The 10,970-nt window shown below is 41.1% G+C and overlaps 1 long non-coding RNA gene across 2 annotated transcripts; it reads right to left on the reverse strand.

The window, feature by feature from the left end:
* Positions 1 to 3,227: 3,227 nt before the first annotated feature.
* On the reverse strand, positions 3,228 to 10,307 carry LOC121546841. Of its 2 annotated transcripts, XR_005996436.1 has the most exons (4): positions 10,216 to 10,307; positions 9,817 to 9,933; positions 5,889 to 5,965; positions 3,228 to 3,434 (listed from the first exon to the last, which is right to left on the reverse strand). It is a non-coding gene; the product is annotated as an uncharacterized LOC121546841 (long non-coding RNA). The 2 variants fall into 2 exon arrangements; XR_005996435.1 differs by lacking the exon at positions 3,228 to 3,434 and having other exon boundaries at positions 5,842 to 5,965.
* Positions 10,308 to 10,970: the final 663 nt, after the last annotated feature.

Consider the following 10,970-nt stretch of genomic DNA (forward strand, 5'->3'; position numbering starts at 1 on the left):
TTATTATGGTTTAGAGTTACGGGAAATGTCACATTTGCATAATACTTGTCAATCATCATGAAAGGTGCCCTCCATGAATCGAACCATGGGGGAGCCACCCTCGAAGGCTACAAGGCAAGGGGCTATTTCTGTTAATGCTACTTCAAACCCTGCAATCCATTTCCCAATACGTCAAATACGTAAAAAAACATCACCACTTTTACCACAAAGCAAGTGTAATTCAAGTGACCCAAACTAAATTGTATTGCTTGGGCAGATAAGGAAACACAATACAAAACGCAAATCCTGTAGTCCTGAGATCGAAAACACACTAAAGTCTTGGAGAGTTTGGGTGGTGTTTAGGACTGTTCCGTCTCAGGGCGGATAGGCCTAGTTACAACGTAGTGAATCTCTCAAAATAACTGCCCCAGAGGACCACTACAACCCCAGTGCTCCTCCCTCTGGAGTCCCTACCCAGTAGCACACAGCTGGAGACAGTTAGCTCCCCATCACGTGACAGGTATAGGCCTAAAGATAGATTTATAGCTCGCAGACATATGTACATTTGTCCATCCAATGACTGGTTGAATACTGCAGGCCTGTAGATAGATTCATAGCGTGCAGATGTAGGCTATATGTACATTTTGTCACACCCTGATCTGTTTCACCTGTCTTTGTGATTGTCTCCACCCCCCTCCAGGTGTTGCCCATCTTCCCCATTATCCCCAGTGTATATATACCTGTGTTCTCTGTTTGTCCGTTGTCAGTTCGTTTTGTTTCGTCAAGCCTAGCAGTGGTTTTCCCCTTGCTCCTGTCTTTCTCAAGTTCCTGTTTTCCCGGTTTTGACCATTCTGTCTGCCCTGACCGCCGTTCTGTACCTTGTCACACCACCCTGGATTATTGACCTCTGCCTGCCATGACCCTGAGACTGCCTGCCGTTTTGCACCTTTTGGACTCTGATCTGGATTACTGACCTCTGCCTGCCCTTGACCTGTCGTTTGCCTGCCCCCTGTTTTTGTAATAAACTTTTGTTACTTCAACACTGTCTGCATCTGGGTCTTCTCCTGAAACGTGATACATTTGTCCATCCAAATTATAATGGCTTTTGCTGATGTCTCATGACTGTGTATTCTTGGACACAGAACAGTTGGAGAAGAAAGATACTGTATCTATGGGATTATAATGATGACAGAACTACGTGAGTTTGAATTTCATGATCGCACATTGAGATTTGTGGTTGCAAGTACGATTCTCAAATGTGTAATTTAGTTTTGCAAGCTTGTATCATGATGTGTGAAAGATTTAACTGTTGCGAACTTGTAACTTGACATTTGAATACATTCAATAAAATTTAACAAGTATCATTTATTTTCATTTATTTATTTTCTATTTATGAGTATGAATATTCTGCTGTGAATCAAATATACACTTGCAGATTTTGAATCTGCTCACACTCGGAGTTCTGTCACTTGTCACATTACCAAGAGATTTGTAAGCTTGTAGAAAGTTTTGTACTTTTGGAGAAAGAGATTCGCAAGTAAAAAATGTATTTGCACTCTGGGGGCAGGACCTTTTACTCCTGACCAATCAGTTCCCTCTGCCAAAACCACAGCCACCTAACCATTGGCTAGATTGTTCCATCAATCAAATCTCAGGTAGTACCTACCCACATGAGCTCGCTAAATTTAAACTGCTGGGGGAACGCTAGCTAGCTAACACCCACCATCATCACTGCAGTGTAGCTAATGTTAGCTAGGTTTCTTGAAAATAAAAACAAATATATTTGCTAGCTATATTTTAAAGACTTGTTACTGACTTTTGAACACTTGTCAAACTACTTCATTCCACTGCCTGTTTATTGATGTAATTGGTTTATTGATTTAATTGCAATTTCACTGCAAATAGACTACTTGGCTGCATTTGTTGGGTATCATTTGGCTGATGTGTACATTTACGTGAGTGTTTAATTAGCCTAGTCAGCCAAATTACTGACTGACTAGGATTATTGTTATTCATGTTTTTGTTATTGCATTTTCAGGTGGAGAGGGAGTAACATCACTAGAAAGCAGAATGCTGCCAGACCACCACAGGACTCTAGAGGTATTACAGTCAATGCTTATTAACTGGATATTGTTTTTGAATTCCCCGTTTATATCAATGACACTAACAAAATGGTTGGATTGTTCAGCAACATGTGCAGTAAATGCTAAAATGGCTTTCGTGGTGAAACATACATAATGTATTTGTCATCTCCCTATCAGGCCACTGCATGCTGTGACAAGGGCCTGGATGGTGACACACATCTGCTTCAAGCTGCCTGCCTGAATAGTGGGGCCTTCAGTGGTACCTTCCCTTTGATTACAACAAGTCTCCTTATCTCTGTCTCATAGCCATTTAACATGTACTGTATGTAACCACTAATTCATACAAACTGCTACGAACACAAGAACTGACTTATATTCACTTGTCCCTGGCAGCCCAATTCAGATATTTTTCCACTAATTGGTCTTTTGACCAATCACATCAATATTTTCGCATCGGCTCATTTTCAGAGCTGATCTGATTGGTCAAAAGACTAATTAGTGAAAAAAAGATCAGACTTGGGCTGCCTATCTACACAGCCTATTTGTCCCATTCTTCAGTTGTGTCTGGGATATATATTTTAATTAGCACACCTTTGTGATGTCCTTTACACATGAATAAAAATGTATTCACCCTGGATAGGAGACTTGCATTGATTTTAGACCTTTTTGAATCATAATCTCTAAGTGTTGTCTTGATGGATAAAGTCTGCATGTTGTCAGATGTTTAAGTTACCATAGTGGTTAGTAAAAATTAGAACAGGCTAAGAAACAGATGTTGTTTTGTAACCTATAAAAAAAAATGAACAAGTAGTTTATTGATAGATTAATTTGTATTTTAAGAATAATGACTTAAGGATTTCACCCCAAATACAGTATAAATGTGTGAACGGTGTTAGAGTTATAATGTAGTGTCAACCCACTAACAGAGGGGGGAAGTTAGAAACTGTTGAGAAAGCATTCCAGGGTGAAGGGGACTAAGAAACTGTTTAAAGGTGGGCGGAGCAAAGTGCCTTTGTGTGTCAAGGGATATAAAAGCTGTATGTATGTTTTTTGGCGCCAGAGCTCTCCATGATTAAAACATACAGATCATTCTTGTTGGTTGCGGACCTTCGTTTAATTCATGATTAAACCAGAGCCTTACACCCTCTGGGAATTATTCAAAGCATTAAGTTTGATTAATTAGAGATAGAAATTCTCATGACATTTATACAAAACGTTATTGCATTTGGTGGTCATCCCCCAAATGTGACCATTTAACCATTTAAATCCTTGATAGTTGCATCCTTCCTCAGGGAACTGTCTGATAGCTGACAACATGGTGGCTGGTTTTTTGATGTGCTCCTCTAGAGTTCCATGGCCCAGCAGACTCACCTCGGAATAGAGGGATGGACACGTTAGGTTTTTATAAAAGTCTGGGAGACTTTTAGTGGGAGGAGAGTGCATGAGTTTTGGAGTGAGTACATTAAATCCAATCCAACCATTGGCCCTGGATAATATGCTAGCTTCACACAAGCAGACTGCCATAGTGAAGGAGGTTTACATAGTGCATCAAGTATACTATTATGGGGGGCAAATTATTGTGGCCTTGGTGGCACAAAATAATCAAAAGGTCTGACTACACAGAGATGCTTGGGAAAATGGTCACAACGGGGGACCAGCGTGTGTGTGTTTCAGGGTAAGGGGGTGTATCTGAGCTCCATCAGCTAGGACTTGACATTGGTTAATCAAATCTCCCCGTTCTTGCTAAATTTTTCATGCCTTCTCAATCAGCTACAACTGTATATGCATTCGCACATCAAGTCTTCTCTTGAGTTGGGCTCAGGGATGGAACAACTGTTGAACATCTGAGCTTGTGGTTTTTTTGTGGGGTGTTTGTGTGTGTGTGTCCCACATCTGTTGCTATGGGGTAATGATGTTAGGGACAACACAGGATGAATCACAATAATTGTTAGCAAAAATAATAATTGCTTGCCAAAAATGTAATTTTTGTAATACCAATCCTGGTTATAGGTAACAGTCCTTCATATGAACTTCCTACATTATTACGCATATTATTCATTAATTGTGGAAATAAATTAAGATATGCAAGATTTTTTTATATATATATATATATCTTTTGAAATAACTGTATACAATAGAATCGAGGTGAGGGCGTTGGAAATGCTTTTGGCAGTTAATCTGCTTCTGTTCTGTGGGTGGCACCGTGTGCTCTTTTCAAAGGATGGGTCCCAATCTCTCAAAGGCCCTAGGATACAGGTGGACAGGGGTGGTCTGCCAGTCACTGGGACAACAATCCAATTTGGGATAGGGGGAGGTTTTAGCAGATGGAATAGTGGAGAACTACTGGAGGTTTACTCAGTAGCAGTGCAAATACCATGGTACAGCTATATGGACACTCAATCATTATGGTCCTTTTTAATGATAAGTTTACAAACATATATAATGATAAATAGTATTGAAACTCGTATGTCATAATGGTAAATGGTTATAATTGTAATGGCTTAGCAGATAAGAAAATATTATATGTATTTACCTGGCTAAAAGAGAAGGAATATAATATCTATTGTTTACAGGAAACTCATTCAACAATTTTAGATGAAGTTGTGTGGGAATAATAATAATAATAATAATAATAATATGCCATTTAGCAGACGCTTTTATCCAAAGCGACTTACAGTCATGCGTGCATACATTTTTGTGTATGGGTGGTCCCGGGGATCGAACCCACTACCTTGGCGTTACAAGCGCCGTGCTCTACCAGCTGAGCTACAGAGGACTGGGGGGGCGAAATACACTTCTCCGATGGGCAAAGAAACTCAAAAGGGGTGATTAAATTAATTAACAATAATTTTGATCCAAATATGCAAATTGTTCAAACAGATCCGCAAGGTAGATTGATTATTTTAAATATGGAAACTCCAAGCGGGCTGTCATGTGCATTTTACTGAGGAGTGGCTTCTGTCTGGCCACTCTACCATAAAGGCCTGATTGGTGGAGTGCTGCAGAGATGGTTGTCCTTCTGGAAGGTTCCCCCATCTCCACAGAAGAACTCTGGAGCTCTGTCAGAGTGACCATCGGGTTCTTGGTCACCTTCCTGCTCAGTTTGGCCGGGCGGCCAGCTCTAGGAAGAGTCTTGGTGGTTCCAAACTTCATCCATTTAAGAATGTTGGAGGCCACTGTGTTCTTGGGGTCCTTCAATGCTGCAGACATTTTTTGGTACCCTTCCCCTGATCTGTGCCTCGACACAATCCTGTCACGGAGCTCTACGGACAATTCCTTCGACCTCATGGCTTGGTTTTTGCTCTGACATGCACTGTCAACTGTGGGACCTTATATGGACAGGTGTGTGCCTTTACAAATCATGTCCAATCAATTGAATTTTCCACAGGTGGACTCCAATCAAGTTGTAGAAACATCTCAAGGATGATCAATGGAAACAGGATGCACCTGAGCTCAATTTCGAGTCTCATAGCAAAGGGTCTGAATAGTTATGTAAATAACGTACTTCTGTTTTTATTTTTTAATAAATGTGCAACAATTTCTAAAAACCTGTTTTCGCTTTGTCATTATGGGGTATTTTGTGTAGATTGCTGAGAATTATTATTTTTTAAATCCAGGTTGTAACCTAACAAAATGTGGAAAAAGTCATGGGGTCTGAATACTTTCCGAATGCACTGTATATATTTACAAATATATATATTTATATGGGGGATTGGAAAGGATGCAGACAATTACATTGATGGAAGCCACAATCTATCTGCAATATTAAAGATGATCTACCCCCTAAAATAAAATAAAATGTATACTATTATGAGTGGAGCTTACTTCTCTGTGTTCTGGAGAGATCGCAGGTAGTTGGTCAGAAGGCTCTGGAGGTCCTTGGATCAGTCTGTCTCTAGCACCTGTAGAGAGATGGATAGTGGTAGTCAATTCTCTTGAAAGAGAGAGAGCAAAAGAGTTAACATATACATTGTTGATTATTGGTTTTCAATGTCCGTCAGAAAAGTTGCAAAGACTATCCATCAACCAATTACAAACGTAAAACAGCGTTTTTCCCCACCAAATAGCTGCGTTGGACATGCATTCCATGCATTTTGGGTTGAAGGTAGCCTTACTATGTGTGGTTCAAGTTGTATCTTCCTGTCTGTAACTTTGCTCTCACTCCCTCTGACCCCTAAGCCAGGGTTCTTCAATTCCGGTCCTGGAGGGCAGAAACACCTCTGTTTTTCATCCTCTCCTTCTAATCAGGGGCTAATTCAGACCTGGGACACCAGGTGAGTGCAATTAACTACCAGGTAGAAATAAAAAACAGAAGTGTTTCGGCCCTCCAGGACCGGACTTGAAGAACCCTGCCCTAAGCCCTCACCCATGACTTCCCATTGGCCCAGGGCCTCCGGCAAAACCCTCTAATCAGTCTATCTGACAGGGAGTTACTCCAGGAATAGACAGGTGTATGGTGCAAAGGGCTTCTCCACTCTGCATATGAGTGGAATATAAGCTATACAGTGAGGGAAAAAAGTATTTGATCCCCTGCTGATTTTATACGTTTGCCCACTGACAAAGAAATGATCAGTCTATAATTTTAATGGTAGGTTTATTTGAACAGTGACAGACAGAATAACAACAACAAAATCCAGAAAAACGCATGTCAAAAATGTTTTTTTAATGCATTTTAATGAGGGAAATAAGTATTTGACCCCCTCTAAATCAGAAAGATTTCTGGCTCCCAGGTGTCTTTTTTATACAGGTAACGAGCTGAGATTAGGAGCACACTCTTAAAGGGAGTGCTCCTAATCTCAGTTTGTTACCTGTATAAAAGACACCTGTCCACAGAAGCAATCAATCAATCAGATTCCAAACTCTCCACCATGGCCAAGACCAAAGAGCTCTCCAAGGATGTCAGGGACAAGATTGTAGACCTACACACGACTGGAATGGGCTACAAGACCATCGCCAAGCAGCTTGATGAGAAGGTGACAACAGTTGTTGCGATTATTCGCAAATGGAAGAAACACAAAAGAACTGTCAATCTCCCTCGGCCTGGGGCTCCATGCAAGATCTCACCTCGTGGAGTTGCAATGATCATGAGAACGGTGAGGAATCAGCCCAGAACTACACGGGAGGATCTTGTCAATGATTTCAAGGCAGCTGGGACCATAGTCACCAAGAAAACAATTGGTAACACACTACGCCGTGAAGGACTGAAATCCTGCAGTGCCCGCAAGATCCCCCTGCTCAAGAAAGCACATATACATGCTCGTCTGAAGATTGCCAATGAACATCTGAATGATTCAAAGGAGAACTGGGTGAAAGTGTTGTGGTCAGATGAGACCAAAATGGAGCTCTTTGGCATCAACTCAACTCGCCGTGTTTGGAGGAGGAGGAATGCTGCCTATGACCCCAAGAACACCATCCCCACCATCAAACATGGAGGTGGAAACATTATGCTTTGGGGGTGTTTTGCTGCTAAGGGGACAGGACAACTTCACCACATCAAAGGGACGATGGACAGGGCCATGTACCGTCAAATCTTGGGTGAGAACCTCCTTCCCTCAGCCAGGGCATTGAAAATGGGTTGTGGATGGGTATTCCAGCATGACAATGACACAAAACACACGGCCAAGACAACAAAGGAGTGGCTCAAGAAGAAGCACATTAAGGTCCTGGAGTGGCCTAGCCAGTCTCCAGACCTTAATCCCATAGAAAATCTGTGGAGGGAGCTGAAGGTTCGAGTTGCCAAACGTCAGCCTCGAAACCTTAATGACTTGGAGAAGATCTGCAAAGAGGAGTGGGACAAAATCCCTCCTGAGATGTGTGCAAACCTGGTGGCCAACTACAAGAAACGTCTGACCTCTGTGATTGCCAACAAGGGTTTTGCCACCAAGTACTAAATCATGTTTTACAGAGGGGTCAAATACTTATTTCCCTCATTAAAATGCAAATCAATTAATAAAATGTTTGACATGCGTTTTTCTGGATTTTTTTGTTGTTATTCTGTCTGTCACTGTTCAAATAAACCTACCATTAAAATTATAGACTGATCATTTCTCTGTCAGTGGGCAAACGTACAAAATCAGCAGGGGATCAAATACTTTTTTCCCTCACTGTATATACAGTGGGGAAAAAAGTATTTAGTCAGCCACCAATTGTGCAAGTTCTCCCACTTAAAAAAGATGAGAGAGGCCTGTAATTTTCATCATAGGTACACGTCAACTATGACAGACAAATTGAGGGAAAAAATCCAGAAAATCACATTGTAGGATTTTTTATGAATTTATTTGCAAATTATGGTGGAAAATAAGTATTTGGTCACCTACAAACAAGCAAGATTTCTGGCTCTCACAGACCTGTAACTTCTTCTTTAAGAGGCTCCTCTGTCCTTCACTCGTTACCTGTATTAATGGCACCTGTTTGAACTTGTTATCAGTATAAAAGACACCTGTCCACAACCTCAAACAGTCACACTCCAAACTCCACTATGGCCAAGACCAAAGAGTTGTCAAAGGACACCAGAAACAAAATTGTAGACCTGCACCAGGCTGGGAAGACTGAATCTGCAATAGGTAAGCAGCTTGGTTTGAAGAAATCAACTGTGGGAGCAATTATTAGGAAATGGAAGACATACAAGACCACTGGTAATCTCCCTCGATCTTGGGCTCCACGCAAGATCTCACCCCGTGGGGTCAAAATGATCACAAGAACGGTGAGCAAAAATCCCAGAACCACACGGGGGGACCTAGTGAATGACCTGCAGAGAGCTGGGACCAAAGTAACAAAGCCTACCATCAGTAACACACTACGCCGCCAGGGACTCAAATCCTGCAGTGCCAGACGTGTCCCCCTGCTTAAGCCAGTACGTGTCCAGGCCCGTCTGAAGTTTGCTAGAGTGCATTTGGATGATCCAGAAGAGGATTGGGAGAATGTCATATGGTCAGATGAAACCAAAATAGAACTTTTTTGGTAAAAACTCAACTCGTCGTGTTTGGAGGACAAATAATGCTGAGTTGCATCCAAAGAACACCATACCTACTGTGAATCATGGGGGGTGGAAACATCATGCTTTTGGGGCTGTTTTTCTGCAAAGTGACCAGGACGACTGATCCGTGTAAAGGAAAGAATGAATGGGGCCATGTATCGTGAGATTTTGAGTGAAAACCTCCTTCCATCAGCAAGGGCATTGAAGATGAAACATGGCTGGGTCTTTCAGCATGACAATGATCCCAAACACACCGCCCGGGCAACGAAGGAGTGGCTTCGTAAGAAGCATTTCAAGGTCCTGGAGTGGCCTAGCTAGTCTCCAGATCTCAACCCCATAGAAAATCTTTGGAGGGAGTTGAAAGTCCGTGTTGCTAGCGACAGCCCCAAAACATCACTGCTCTAGAGGAGATCTGCATGGAGGAATGGGCCAAAATACCAGCAACAGTGTGTGAAAACCTTGTGAAGACTTACAGAAAACGTTTGACCTGTGTCATTGCCAACAAAGGGTATATAACAAAGTATTGAGAAACTTTTGTTATTGACCAAATACTTATTTTCCACCATCATTTGCAAATAAATTCATTAAAAATCCTATAATGTGATTTCCTGGAATTTTTTTTCTCATTTTGTCTGTCATAGTTGACGTGTACCTATGATGAAAATTACAGGCCTCTCTCAGCTTTTTAAGTGGGAGAACTTGCACAATTGGTGGCTGACTAAATACTTTTTTTCCCCACTGTATTTTTACAAATATGCATGATTAACTGACACTGACATGGAGTACTCCATGTTCCTGCTGGTAGCAGGCCTCAACCTGGATGCAGGGAAATGTCCTGCCTTGGAGTATGGTTGTACCCATCTCTACCAGGCTCTTAGAAAACATATGACAAACCTGCATAGATGAACAAAGTAAAATGTTAACTGCAATTAGTCAATTGAAGTCATGACAGTCATAGGTTCTTTATACAGGAGTGTACATTTTTTTGTTCCAGCACTTCATTAACACCTCATTCAACTAATTGTGGTCTAAATTGAACAAAAACTTGCACACGGTTCAGTCCCCTGGGACAGAAATCACCCACATCTGTATTATTGAATGAGCTTCCCAAGTTACAAGCTTAGCTACCATTCTGCATGATAGAGAATAACATGTGTGGATCTATTTCTATCTGACCTAGTGAATAAACTCCCAGAACAAGATGATTTTCCTGGTGGCTGGGAGGTTCCCGATTTCTTTAAATCTGTCTGGGTGTTAGGGATGTGCTTCAACCTGACGAAAAGAGCAGAGAGGGGGGAAGAAATTAACCTCACTGCTCAACTTTCAGTGCTGGTTCAAGTTGCTGAGAACCACAACTACCTTTAATGTGCCATCATTTTGTAAACAGTTTGACATATTCATAAGCTTGATCAAGTTTACTTATAGCTAGCTAATCTATTTCCAGTAAAATTTTACATTTACATTTTAGTCATTTAGCAGACACTCTTATCCAGAGTGAGTGCATACTTTTTCATACTGTTGAGAGGGGCATTTTTCTTGCCAACTTTTTCAGTCACCAATTAATTAATAAACAGGCAGTGAAATTAAGTAGTTTGACAAGTGTTCAAAAGTCAGTAACAAGTCTTTAACATATAGCTAGAAAATATATATTTGTATTTATAGAAACCTAGCTAACATTAGCTACATGATGGTGGGACTCTGAGTTAGCTAGCTAGCTTTCCCCCAGGAGTTTAATTTTAGCTAGCTATCAAGCATTTATAATGAACTATCAGATGGTTAACTAGCAAATATATTTGTTTTCCCCTCGCATCTAAAGCTGCCTAATAAAGCTAACCAGTTGATAGTAAAGCTAGGATGAATGTCTGGTCTGGAGTTCGTCTGAAATGCACCATTATAGTTCAGATGATGAGCAAACTACTGTCATGCCTTTA

Source organism: Coregonus clupeaformis, unplaced genomic scaffold, assembly GCF_020615455.1.
Source record: "Coregonus clupeaformis isolate EN_2021a unplaced genomic scaffold, ASM2061545v1 scaf0013, whole genome shotgun sequence".
Taxonomy (NCBI): Eukaryota; Metazoa; Chordata; class Actinopteri; order Salmoniformes; family Salmonidae; genus Coregonus; species Coregonus clupeaformis.